Consider the following 12,961-nt stretch of genomic DNA (forward strand, 5'->3'; position numbering starts at 1 on the left):
TGTGCGCCGACAGCAGGAGGATCTAAAGCTTTTTAAACAGCGTCGTCTGAAGTGTTTGCATTTCACTGATGATCAGTAAGAAATATAAATTATTAGATGCAACTTAATTCTTTGATTTGTTAAACACCTTTATTGTTCTGTAAGCATTAACATATGGCTTTCTATTTGTATTTTCTGACCTTGTAGCAAATTTGCCTGTAATCTGAGTGTAATCTGCTTTGATGTTTATTCACCACTCGCTCTCAGACCATTAAACACCTCGCCATTGTAGAAAGAACAGAAAACTTTAGCTCAGTGGACGAGCAGATGACCACAGAGTGGCCTTTTGCTCACGTCTTCCCCCTCGTAGGGTTGACCCAGGATTTTGAGTTTGGGGGTTTTGTAAGTCTTCTGTTTCTGTATCCTGAGCATCTCTATATTTCTGTTCATGGTTTCTTGTTTGTTAGCTTCCTCTTGTTTCCATTTCTCCTCTTTTTTCGTTGCAGTCACGCATGTCTCCATGTTTGCTTGTCTCCTGGCACTCTGTCAGGTTCACATGTCTTAGTCCTGGGCCCTATTTCAGGAAGCCGGTTTAGAAAACTCAGAGTGAAAAACGATACGCAGGGTTGAGTAACCCCGAACTGTCCAACTCGGAATATTCGGTTTCAGAAAGGCTGATAACAATTAGTTCAGTCAACGCGGAGTTGCTTTAACCCCAAATTAAGCGCGCGGACGAGGATACATAAAGCCCTGATTAGTGGAGCACAGATTAAGCGAGTCACCATGGAGACGGAGGGAAAGAAGGCGTGGTCAATGTATTTCACAGCGCTTGAGGCCGAAATTCTGATGGCAGCATATGCTGATAACATGCAAATTCCGCGGAAAAAAGTAACACAGCCACAGCTGCAAAAGAAAGGGAGCATGCATGGCAAAACATAGCCGACAGAGTCAATGCATGAGTGTTAATTTAAACATCGATCTAGGGATTTCCACCCATTCAACACGTTATTATATTATTTTATTTTTTATTTCATACATTTTATTTTGTGACGTGATGTGAGCGCAGGTGCAACCCAACAGGCCCCAAACGTTCCTGGCAGCAAGTAAAAATGAAATATAAAAATATAGTCCAAACAGGTAAGGTGTAATTGTATTATGAGCCATAGTGCTTGGTCTGTTTGTCCGATGTAAATCAATTGCAGTTAGAGGCTACATTAATTTTCTGTCTGTAAGCACTTATTGAAATTATCTGAGCACATTACAAGTACATATTTGCTTACTCTGTATGCTCAAATGTGACCCGTTATGGCCACTAGAAAAAAAGCGGAGGCCCGAAAAACAGGTGGGGGTCCTCCACCACCACCACTCACAGAGCCTGAGCAGTTGGCTTCCACATTTGTGATAATGTTGGCAGCATCACATATGATCTTCACAGTGCAGAGAACACAAATTAGCATCCATTACTATAATGAAATAATTTGTTAGTTTGAAATGCTACAGGGAACTATGTACCTGTACATTAATGCTGTGGAAAGACTTCCTGTTCACATAGTCTCCTTCATTTACTGAAGGAGCAATGATTGGAATGTGAGTGCCATCTATACAGCCAATCACGCCTGGGAACCGTGAGAATAAATATAAAATTTAAGTAGTAGTTCAAGTATCACCACATCATGAATTAAGTTTTGTTCATCCTGCTACCTGCAATTTTGTGGCATCCCTCTTTGATAAATCTTGTGGGTCTATGACCGGGGAACACCACAGACGAGTACAGGAGACGTTTCAGTGCAACTGTAACATTCCTGACTGCCCGACAGACGGTAGCCTTGGAAACGTGCTCAGCGTCACCAATATTATACAGAAAGCTCCCGTTTGCAAGAAACCGAAGTGCAATACAAATAATATGTACAGAACTGAGAGCATGTCCGCGATGTGTCACATGCGTAATATATGGCCTGAGGATGTTATCCAAATAAATTATAGATTGTGCTGAGAAACGGTAACGTTCACACAGGAAATCATCAGGAAATGATAAAATGTCCAAACGCGCTCTGATCACTCTCTCCCGGCGGAGAGCTCTGCGGAGAATTTGGGCTTCAACATCTACTGGCTCTTCGAGGAAGGGACACGCCATGTCTGACACTTCCTACAGTCAGGTTTCTGACAAAGAGGCGGAGAAGGTCAGGGTTAGTTGAAGTAAACCTGCTAGGGGGCAGGTTAGCTTCACGGAGTGTGTCGTCATAGTAACTCGCTCAGAATTAATCTAAACTCGCTTTGTGAAACCGAAAACCCAGAGTTTTCGTTAACTCAGGGTATACTTACTCAGAGTTTGCACTAAACCGGCTTCCTGAAATAGGGCCCTGGTCTTGGTGTTTGTTACTTCCTGTTTTATTTTGGTAGTCCCTCGTTCCTGGTGTTTCCCCCTCCCTAATTACCTGGTGTGTTTATATTGTCTCCCTTTGTCCTTTGTTGTGTCCCTTGCAGTATGTTTCCCCCTCACGTTTTGTGTGATTTACGTTCTTTATTTCTCCTGGTATTTTGTACTTTGTTTTAGTTTAATAACCATCTTATTTTCTTTCCTCGTGTTCCTGAGGCCGACTTCTGGGTCCAGCTGTGCCGGCCACAGCATACCCGATAGAACCTGTTGTTATATATGCTAGACTTTATTTACATAGTAGATCTTCTGCAGTTTTACTCACTAAAACATGCTAAACCTATTCACACAGCACTTTTATTACTGAAACTACTGTACTGTGCTTTTCCTCCCACACACACTCGCAGCCGTTCTTTGCATTGCTTTCAGTCTGTATTGTATATTCGACATGTTCACATTTTTTATACTACATGTTTTTAAAACTGTTTGGTTCTCTTGCCAGTAAACGTTCAAATATTAGGATCGGTTAAATGCTGCCAGCACCACCTCTTATCCGTAAAGACGCAGGGGAAACCCTGGGTATCCAGTTGATAACCAAAGTTGTGTGACTGCTTATCTTGATTGCCGGTGTTATTGTAAGTGAATCCAAACAATGGAACGATACCCCGGCTATGGTGAACTCTCTTTGCAGCGCGGGACCCTTCTAGTCTTGTTTATCTTATCACATTGCCATGTATAAATGGCCTGTAAATGGCTTGTATTTGTAAAGTGCTTTACTAGTCCCTAAGGACCCCAAAGCGCTTTACATATCCATTCACACACACATTCACACACTGGTGATGGCAGCTACATTGTAGCCACAGCCAGCCTGGGGCGCACTGACAGAGGCGAGGCTGCCGAACACTGGCGCCACTGGGCGCCACCGGGCGGTCAGAGGGCCACTGGTATAACTCCAAATCTCCAAATCTCTGGAACAACTAAACTTTCACATAATTCTTTCGATAATTCTGGCCTTAGCGCCGCGCGTAACGTCTGAGACCTATTAGAACCAGCTGCGAAAGCTCGCAATGAAAAATGAACTAATAGGAATTTTGGAGTTGATTAGCAGTTCGGGCAGAGGCACGGTGTACGCATTTACACGTTTTGTAAATAATTGACTCCAGAATTGCTCATCAAGCCAAACGGTGCAACAGCGAAACATAAATATGTAAAAATGTGCTGTGTTTGTATCACGTTTCCTAAAACATGCACGTCATGGTGCAGCTGAGGTTAAACCTGTCAGGTTCCTGCCACGTGTGCCACGCTCAACCCGCTCTAGATATACTGCGCCGAGGAATAACACCTTTGGCGTTACAAGCGATCTGGCAGATGGTCAACTCTGATTGAATTCTCCCTCCATCACTTCCCTGCCTCCACAAGCTTCACTGCACGGCTCAAATCTTGGCCAGTACTGTCCTCTGAGTCCCACGTGGGTGAAAAGCAAAGGCTAACTCATCTACAAACAAGTCAATGCTCAGCTACTCCCTGCAGGTTTGGGCACTGTCCTGAATTAAAGAAATAAAATCTCTAGACTCTCGACTGCCTTTATCCCCCCTCCCCTCTGACAAATCCCTACAACAGCATTCGGTGAGCGTTCCTCGGCACAGGCCGGACTGATTTAAAACAAATGAGAGGTGTTAATTCCTAAATAGGCTTAGAAAGGATTCATCTGTACCCAGACTCGGTCCTGTGTTTTCTGTCTGTGAGCGTTTGACATTTCTTCATGCTTACATAGATGTTTGCGTGCGCTCTTGCGGGTGCACGTCTGTGCTGGCATCAAGAGCCAGAGACCGCCAGTGGGGCATAGCCCTGTCTGTCCATCTGTCAAGCCTGGAGAGGTCCCACTCTGCGACCCCTGCGGCTGTCAGGGCACTTTGCCCTCCACAGTTTGCTGCTCTCCCTCCTTCCCTGCCTCTTTCTCCCCCCTCCCCTCTACTCCGCAACTCCCCCTCCCACTTCTCCTCCTCCTCACAGCTGCCTCCTCAGCTGTGTCTACTGGCCGCCGTCCCACTCCTCAGAGCATGTCCTGTTTATCTCGCAGAGCCTGAGCAGCAATCACACCCCACACGTTTAACGCACAAGATGCTCACAAACACTGTATGCATGCCGACACACTCGAGTGGGTATACGCTTAAAATGAAGCTCGCACAGCCTCGGCCTGTACCGTGTATCATGAAGGGATTGTCTGTCTTTCTCTTTGCGTGTGCGCTTAACCACGTGTGACGTCACTCTGTGAGAAACAACCCCGTTAATACCCGCCTCGCTGGTAAGCCTTTGTTAACTTTCACCAGTTATCTCTTGGACACATACTCTTCTCAATATGTTTAAAGACGACCTCATCGGGTTCCACTTCATCTGTCTGTCATGTGTAGATGCTGCTGCAAAGCTGGATGCTTGCATAATAAAATAATAGTTTCAACCAATGAGGTCGGAGCATGGGTAGGTAGACATTGTAGCATACAGCCTAGACCACGAGCATGCCCCACCCACATGCTGTTCAAACCTTCTGTTTGCAAGAGGCAGCCAATCGACAGAGCCGAGCCAAGGCCCAGGATGAGAGCAACAAGGATTATTTTGAATTGTGAATCACAAAATAGTCGCTCAATGTTGGACTGCAGGAGTGAAGAAAAGGCTCTGGAAATGAATACAGTAAGTCTTCTTTAAGGGTCACTCAAATATCTTTTGTACGGTGTTATATAATCCCAAACCTTGACAATCTATTGAAAATGTTCTGTTTGCATGCACCACTGCAACTGACCTATTTGTCACATCAAGTCAGTAACATAACAGTAACATAAAGGACACTTTCTGCAGAAGCAGTGATTCTCTCGACATTTCTGCATTTTCTACACTTCATTTAAGAACTATGGAAATATGGAAAAACACAAAAAGAAAATGTGTATAGAAGAAGTTTTGTTGTTCAGTTACTACCTAATTATGTGGAATTTTATCTACAAGTCATGACAAGTGTGGTGCTATTTTCTTGTATCACACAAATTCACACAGATATATATGAAGTTGAAACTGATTTGAAAACATTTCTCTATTTAAAGGTCCTCCTAAGGTTCCTCTTCTCTGTTATTTTCCCTCTTGTATGTGCTAGTGTGACAGGTTGAAGGACTAGTGCATATAAAACTGTTCAGTTAATACTAATTCATATCAGTTGATATAAGGATGAAAATAATGTAAATATGGTAAGAAAATGGTTAAGAGTTTATTATTTTTCATGTTATATTAATGGCTTTCATGTTACTTAAGAGAACTACAACCTATACATCTCTGATCGGCTAGTAAGCCTTTTCTGGGATCGATTAGTAGTGTCTCTATCCTCCACTAGGGGGCTTTTTGCGCTTTCGCAGGTTCAAAAACTTTTTAGGTAGTCAAACTAAAGTCTCAGGCTTCAGGCTGCTCTAAATGTTCTGTTTCAAGAGTTCTTTTCTAGTCTTGGCTCTTTATGATGTCAGTGAGGGTGGTCAGCTATCTCTGACACACAGCTTTGACTGTATTCACTAGAGGAGGATCGATCGCTTGTATTGGTATTGGATTGATGCTAGTACAGTAGGATCAATACTTTTCTATCCTCAGTATATAGCCCACTGAATTGTGTTAAATATTTTTTTGAGGTAAAAATAACTCAAACATGTTCTATGAAAAATGTCTGACCCTCTCTGTGTATATCTATTTATAGCCTACGGCACATTTAAACAACAGAAATTGAGCCAAAGCAGATTAGAGAGACGCACATTTAGATTCCAGAATCAAGCCAGAATCAAAATACTGAGAAGCTGAAAGGCGTTTATTATTGTTGAAAGTAAACATCACAGTGGTCGATCGATGATGATTGACCTCATAAGTCATGACACACTGATCTATTACAACAGCTGGCCTTATAGGTTAAAAATATCGGCATCAGTATTGGCAATACTGGCCTCGTATTTACTCGGTATAGTATCAATACCAGAATTTGCAGTAGCCACAGCAATCGTCCCACCTGCTGCTCAAATCATCTGTTTTTGAGGGGCAACCAATCAGAAGAAAGCTGTCTTACAGAGACTGTGAGGACTAAGGGGCCGTACCATCTTCCAGGATAAGACAAAGAAGGCTTATTTTGAACAGTGAATCATGCAAAGCTACTTTTGTAGAAACATAAATATACTTGCTGAAATGAGCACACACGATCCTGTTTAAAGCTCAAACTGCAGGCAGACATCTTTCTGTTTATTTTGGCTTTATAAACAATTTATGAGAAAGGTAATGCAGATATCAGATATTTTAGATTGTACTGACAGTAAGCGAGTGGCCGCATCCCTGAGAGCTGAAACTCTGCTTCAACTGCTGTTGAACTGACAAGATTTATTTTTCCAACCAAACACAATGTCGGTGAAAGGCGTCGACAGCGCGACAGGTGGGAAAGCTTTCGATGGGTAAATCAAAGCAAACAAACAGAAGTATGTTTTCCTTCTCACGCCGTGCTTCCTTATTAGTTTTGCAAAGCTCGAATAGATATTGTTAAAGTGCAATCGAGCGCGGTGTAATTGCTCTGCTTAGTAATGCAATGAGATGTTGCATCATTTGGAAAAACAGCATATTTAAGATATTGATTTCATCGGTTTCAATGAGGCACGCGCGTCCACTTGAGCATGTATAACTGTAATTATCATCGGCAAAGACGCACGCCGAAGGATCGAGGGAGAACGGCTTTGCAACAGAAGAGCGAGCAACCACAATAAAGCATATTTAATAAAGGTAGCCCGCTTCAGTTTTGCTCTTCTGTATTTAGAAAGCGGGTCTGCAGCCCGAGTACGGCGAGCTCAGGCTCGGGCCAGAGGGAGTCTCGCTGAATTCGTCTCCAAGGTAAATAAACACCCAGTGGTTAGAAGCAGGAGGGGTAATATATGGCCTAAAGTGCCTCGCGCATTCTTATCATTACAACAACACTGTTTCCCATGGTTAGAAATCTGTGTGTTGTTCTGCCCCAAGGAAATTTATTTCAGGGTGGAGATGCAAAGGAACAGAGTGAGGGAAGTACCCCAGCCAAATTTAACATGTCATAAATTACACACATATTTCTCGCTCAGCTTGCTTTGATTAGCAGCCATGGCAAGTATATTACATTTTCCAGTAGTGGCAAATTTGAAGAGCAGTCAGGGCACTGACATGAACTCACTCGCAGAGTGTTAGGAAAGCACTCGGTCGGGCTCGGCTTCCCTTTGTGACGAATGGATGATGACAGGAAATTAGAATGTATGAAAACAAATCTAAATCCACAAGTTTAATCTCAGTAAATACATCAGAAACTAAGCGCGCTCTGTGTGTTCGAGATGCATTCCCTTAATTAAGAAATTTTATTGAGTCCCGCGTGTGCGGCAGCCAAAAAAGCAGGAGCTGCTGTGTTTTTCGGGAACGATAGCCGGCTTTGAAATGCTACACTGACATCGTTGAGATTCGCCAATCACACTGACTACTTTCTGGCTCCGTTTCCCCCTCGACCGCAGCGTGATCACCAACGTGAGCCGGAAAATGCAGCTGGATTTGGCAGATGAAAAACTTTGAAATTGAGTTTGACAGCGTTGGAATAGCGGCAAGTGATACTTAATACCACAGAGAGGAAGGAGAGGACAGAAGACGAGGTGAGTGATGCGGCGGATCCGGATTGTTTGTGCCTCCATGCTGGGAAGCAGCGTCTGCCAAATACAACTGAATGCAAGGCTAAATTCATTGTGTACAAGGGTGGGTGGATTACATTGCAGGGGGCCCCACTAAATACAGGCCTCAGATAACTGAGGGAACTGAAAACAGAATCTCTCTTCAAACAGGCCTAATTGAAAAGTCTCAGCGGTAAATACGGACCCTTGATCACATCATGTTTTTCTACTTTTTCTGGGACGACTGCTGCGGGTACAGTAACGTCCATCAAAAATGAATGAAATCTGAAGTTTTTCATGTGCTTGACAGTAGCTGTGCCAGTGGGTTAGTCTGCTAGCAGCGTGACTCAAAGTAAAATTAGTTTCTTGGACAATCAGTGGAAATATCTGAGACATTTAGGTGGAAATTTGTTTTCTTTTTTTCCACAGAGGATCAATCCCAAATAACTTGCTGGTGATCTTGAAGCTGTAAATATTAATCATAGTGAAGTGGGGATTCTGACTCACTCCCACAGTGTCTTTTGTCCTGTCTCCTTGCCTGATGCCCGTCCCTCTGCAAGCCTGCTTCTGCTGAAGGGTTTTTCCTGTTAAAAGGGAGTTTTTCCTTCCCACTGTCGCCATTTGCCTGCTCATAAACACAGTACGCAGACGTTAGATGAAAAGCCCTGTAAATGCCACCTCTGTGATGTATGTAACGTTAAAGCTTTCAGTGCATTGATGCTTTGGTTTGATGAATCCCTTTCCCAAAGTGAAGCTTGTTGGCACTAACCTCGGCTGCAGCAGCCACTGAGAAGATGTGAATCAGATCATGTGACATTCAAACAGGTCAATGACTTTGTTCAGACTCTTGTCAGGAGGTTCTGCACTACTTGGCTTCCGAACTAACTTAATATGACAGCAAAACGCTATATTTTTTTATTTGTTCATTTTTGGTATTTTACTTTTTTCCACTGGTGTAGCTCTGCTGGAATGTCTTCTGTTTATTCTCTTGTTGTTTAGCAAACAAAGATTGCTGTCGTTTGGTGTGACTGGATGCGGTTGTTCTGTGTGGTTGCTGCTGATTAGTTTGTTCTGTGTTTTGCTTTGAATTCACGTTTCATCTTTTGTAATGTTTCCAGCTGCGTCTTCAGTGATTTCGCTTCCATTTCCTGTGCCACGTCCAAAGATGTGGCCTCAGTGGGTTTTGCTGCAAAAGATGATCGAATTTGTTAAAAAGCAGTAAACTGAAATGTTGAATTTTTTTAAATAAGGTATTTCATTCAGTGTATATAGAGCCTATTTTAAAGATAATACAAGTCATCTGGACTTGTCTAAATCCAAGTCTGGGAACTACACAGCATACAGTAGACGTCCTGGTGTTACTTTGGTAAACTTTAGGGGTGGGGGAAAAAATCGATACTGTGTAGCATCGTGATATTTTGTTTGGTAATAATGTATCGATGCAGGGACAGCAGAAATCGATATTTTGTTACAAAAAAATGTTTTTGTGCTCTGACTTCAGAGCATGTTGATCCTTTTTCTGAGCAAGAATCCTGACATTCCTTCACTGTCCAAATGTGTTTAACTGGTTTTGGCAGCAATAAACATGACAGTTTACTTATTTTAATTTAAGACATGTTTTATTTTAATTAAGTTTAAAACTTTTTTATTTAATGTAAAATTATATTTTGTTTTAATTTACTTTCAAGTTCTTCAGTTGCTGAATGGGCTGCATAGTTTTCATAAATAGCTATAATTGTACCAGATGGTTGCATTCAGTTAAGCTGGACTAGACTGTAATACAAACCGTTCAGTTTGTCAACAATAAAACTGAAATGAGAGAAAGACTGAGTGCGAGACTTTGATATTAGATAAAATGAATATTGATAACGTTTACCTTTATGGACAGAATCTGAATATCGCAAAATATTTTAAAAATTGCAATAATATCGTATCGTGGGATGTATGGTGATTCCCACCTCTAGTAAACTGCATCGTGTTTATAGCCATGTCTGCACGCTGCTCCCTTTGTAACTCAGATTGGATGTAGTTCTGTTAAGCTGCATCCAGAGACATTTTGGTCTATACTCCTTGGTATTGCCCTTTAAAATCTTCATTTTCGACACTATTTTGCGCTTGTGGCTTTTGCATTTATGTCCTCAGGTAAACCCGGCACATGCTGGAGAGATTACATCACTCATCTCACCTGGGAATGCTGCAGCATTCCCTCAAATGAGCAGGACGAGGTGGCTGTGGAGGTCTGGGCTTCCTTGCTCCAGGCCCGTGACCCAGTCCTAGGTGAGCAGCATTAAAATGAGATTTACTTCTTATATAAAAGTATATTTACAGATGACTGTCCACGCAGTCGGACATCGGACACAAAGAGATCTCTCTAATGTAGACGGCAAATTTACATTTATGTCCATCACAGTTATTAAATTTGACTGAACTAGAGTCTGAGTTTTAACATAAACTGCTGCTGTGTCATGTGTGGTGTTCCTAATTAAACACTAAACATCAAATGTTATGTAATCATAGGGCTGTTCGATATAACGATATATATCAGATGATGATATAAAAACATCTATCGTTTCATTTTACGCTATCGTTTGTTTCGTGGTGTCGTAAAATAAACTGTTTACGGTAATATTTTTTCATCGTTTTGTGTCACTGTAGTGGCTGTATTCATTTCTTAAAGTTCTCTCTTTCTCTTATATTTAATATAACCACACAACGAACGGACAAGCGCCTGTCTTTATGCGTTGTCGTTAGCAACAACGATGGTAAAACCATCGGGTGTCCGCTTGTTTATTTTCCACACAAGCCTTTCACAATAAAGCTCAAGATCCTGTTGAGACTTTTCAAAATAAACTGAATCATGTGAAAAAGTATGCAGAGTATTTACGGATGAGAAGTAGAAAAGAGCCGCCAGGTGCTAAAAAATAAACCTTAGACTCAAACGTTAGAGCAGGCTTTTCCCTGCAGCACGTCGTGTAATAAATACTCACAAAGGAAACGGCGCCGTTACAACTTATGTCTAAAAATGTATCGTTTCATGCATCGGTTAAAACACTCGACTCCGGGTACACGACGCGCAGCTGGAAATACTTCACGCAAGTCGAGCTGCTCGAGATTCACAGACTTTACAGAAAATGTTAAAATTTTGTGATTTATATCGTTATCGGGACGATAGATGTCTTTATCGGGATATGAGATTTTGGTCATATTCACAGCCCTATGTAATGAGCTATAAATGAGCATATACATATACTAGCACCCTGAACATGAACAGCAAAGATTGTTGACCTGTTTTGTAGATAAATAAACATTTCTGCCCCGAGCATCCGTTTCTCTCACACACGGCGTCATGTATGTATAATTAGTATGCACAGATCCAATGAGTTTGAATTAATAAATAGATGCATGTGACATTTAACACAAAATCAGCTGGAACAGATGCCATGTTGAACCTTTCAGCCTAAAAGTGAAGACATTTCTTGTCACTTCCATCGCACCACAGAGCCACACAGACGCACGTCTTTTTGTAATTTCTGCTCTTTTGTATTTCTGCCCACTTGAGTGTTACTAATAGAAAGAAAATGAGCAGCAAGTCAAAAGCGCTTTGAAGTTTGCCAGCAGTAATTGAGATGATTGATAGTTGTGTTTTCTAAATAGCTGGATATTGCATCTAGAGCACAGAAAGACAATGTGGAAACAGCATCAAGGACACAACGCGGTTTTCTGCTCAGCTTGAACGCCGCCACATGCACATATGCATATGCTTGTAAACTCATCGGTATCCACGCGCTCTATACAGGGGCTGACAAGCGCGCGCATAAACACAAGCAAATAAACCGGAAAGAATGCTAGAAGCCACAAAGTGCATAGATAACGAAATCAGTAAATAATAGAATACATTTGTTCCTGGTGAAATGGCTTCTTTGGAGGATGAGGCTCGCTGTGGTTTCCATTTGAAGGATGCAAGAAAGGGAGAGAAAGTCAGAGGAGAGAGAATAAGCACAGCTCATCAGCCCGCTCGAGATAGTAGCTTGGAGGAGTGAGATAAAGTTCTTTTGGCACAGTAAAATCATGCATCCATCACAATGCTTATCGGTCACTTGGGAAAGGTGCCTATAATAAATCGTCAGCTGCAGCGTCAATAGCTCAAAGCCAGGCAATGGGAGGCAATGGAGCAGTGCTCTGTGCTTGTTTGAACAGTGTGACTTATTTGGAGGGCAATCAAACAGAATGGAGATATTTATAATGTGAGCTCACTTCATATCTAGCCGGAGGGAGATATGAAGGAGCGGTGATGGCTTCCAGATTTTTAAGGAGAGCTCAGGGGGAAAGGTGAAGAAGATTGCTGATAGAAAGCTGACTGCCTCTTCATCTTGTCTCTTCAGCCCACTGACACTGCGCGGTGGTCAAAGGTTCAGCTACCTCGGGGACTGTCCACACACTGTAATAAATAAGGAGCCTGTTGGGCTACAGCAAGAGCTGATCGTGTAAGCTTAAAGGGGCAGCTCACCTACATTGCTTCAGCAGTGACGTATAACCACGAGGAAACTTCAGTTTTATTTTCAGCTTCTGTCTGTTTTGTGATATTCTTCTAAACACAGCCAGAGAGATGGACAGGTCTCCTCTGAATGTTTAATAAGGTGAATATTAGGTTTGGGGTTAGCGGTTTAGCTACATACCAATTACATTAGATTATCTTTCTAATGAAGTCTACACAGTTTTACTGCCGTTCTTCTGTTAAATTCTTTTCCATTTGGGTCCAGACAGCAAAGACGAAATGACGTGGACACTGACCAAACACTAACCCCACCCTAACTCCATGTGGGTTGGGGGTGGGGATGTCTTATGTCGCAGCTGAACTGCAGGAGCAGCAGCGCAGAGGTACACTGGAATATTTGGTACCATCTAACAACATCTGTTCTGTATG

This window comes from Rhamphochromis sp. 'chilingali' (genome assembly GCF_963969265.1).
Source record: "Rhamphochromis sp. 'chilingali' genome assembly, chromosome: 5".
Taxonomy (NCBI): Eukaryota; Metazoa; Chordata; class Actinopteri; order Cichliformes; family Cichlidae; genus Rhamphochromis; species Rhamphochromis sp. 'chilingali'.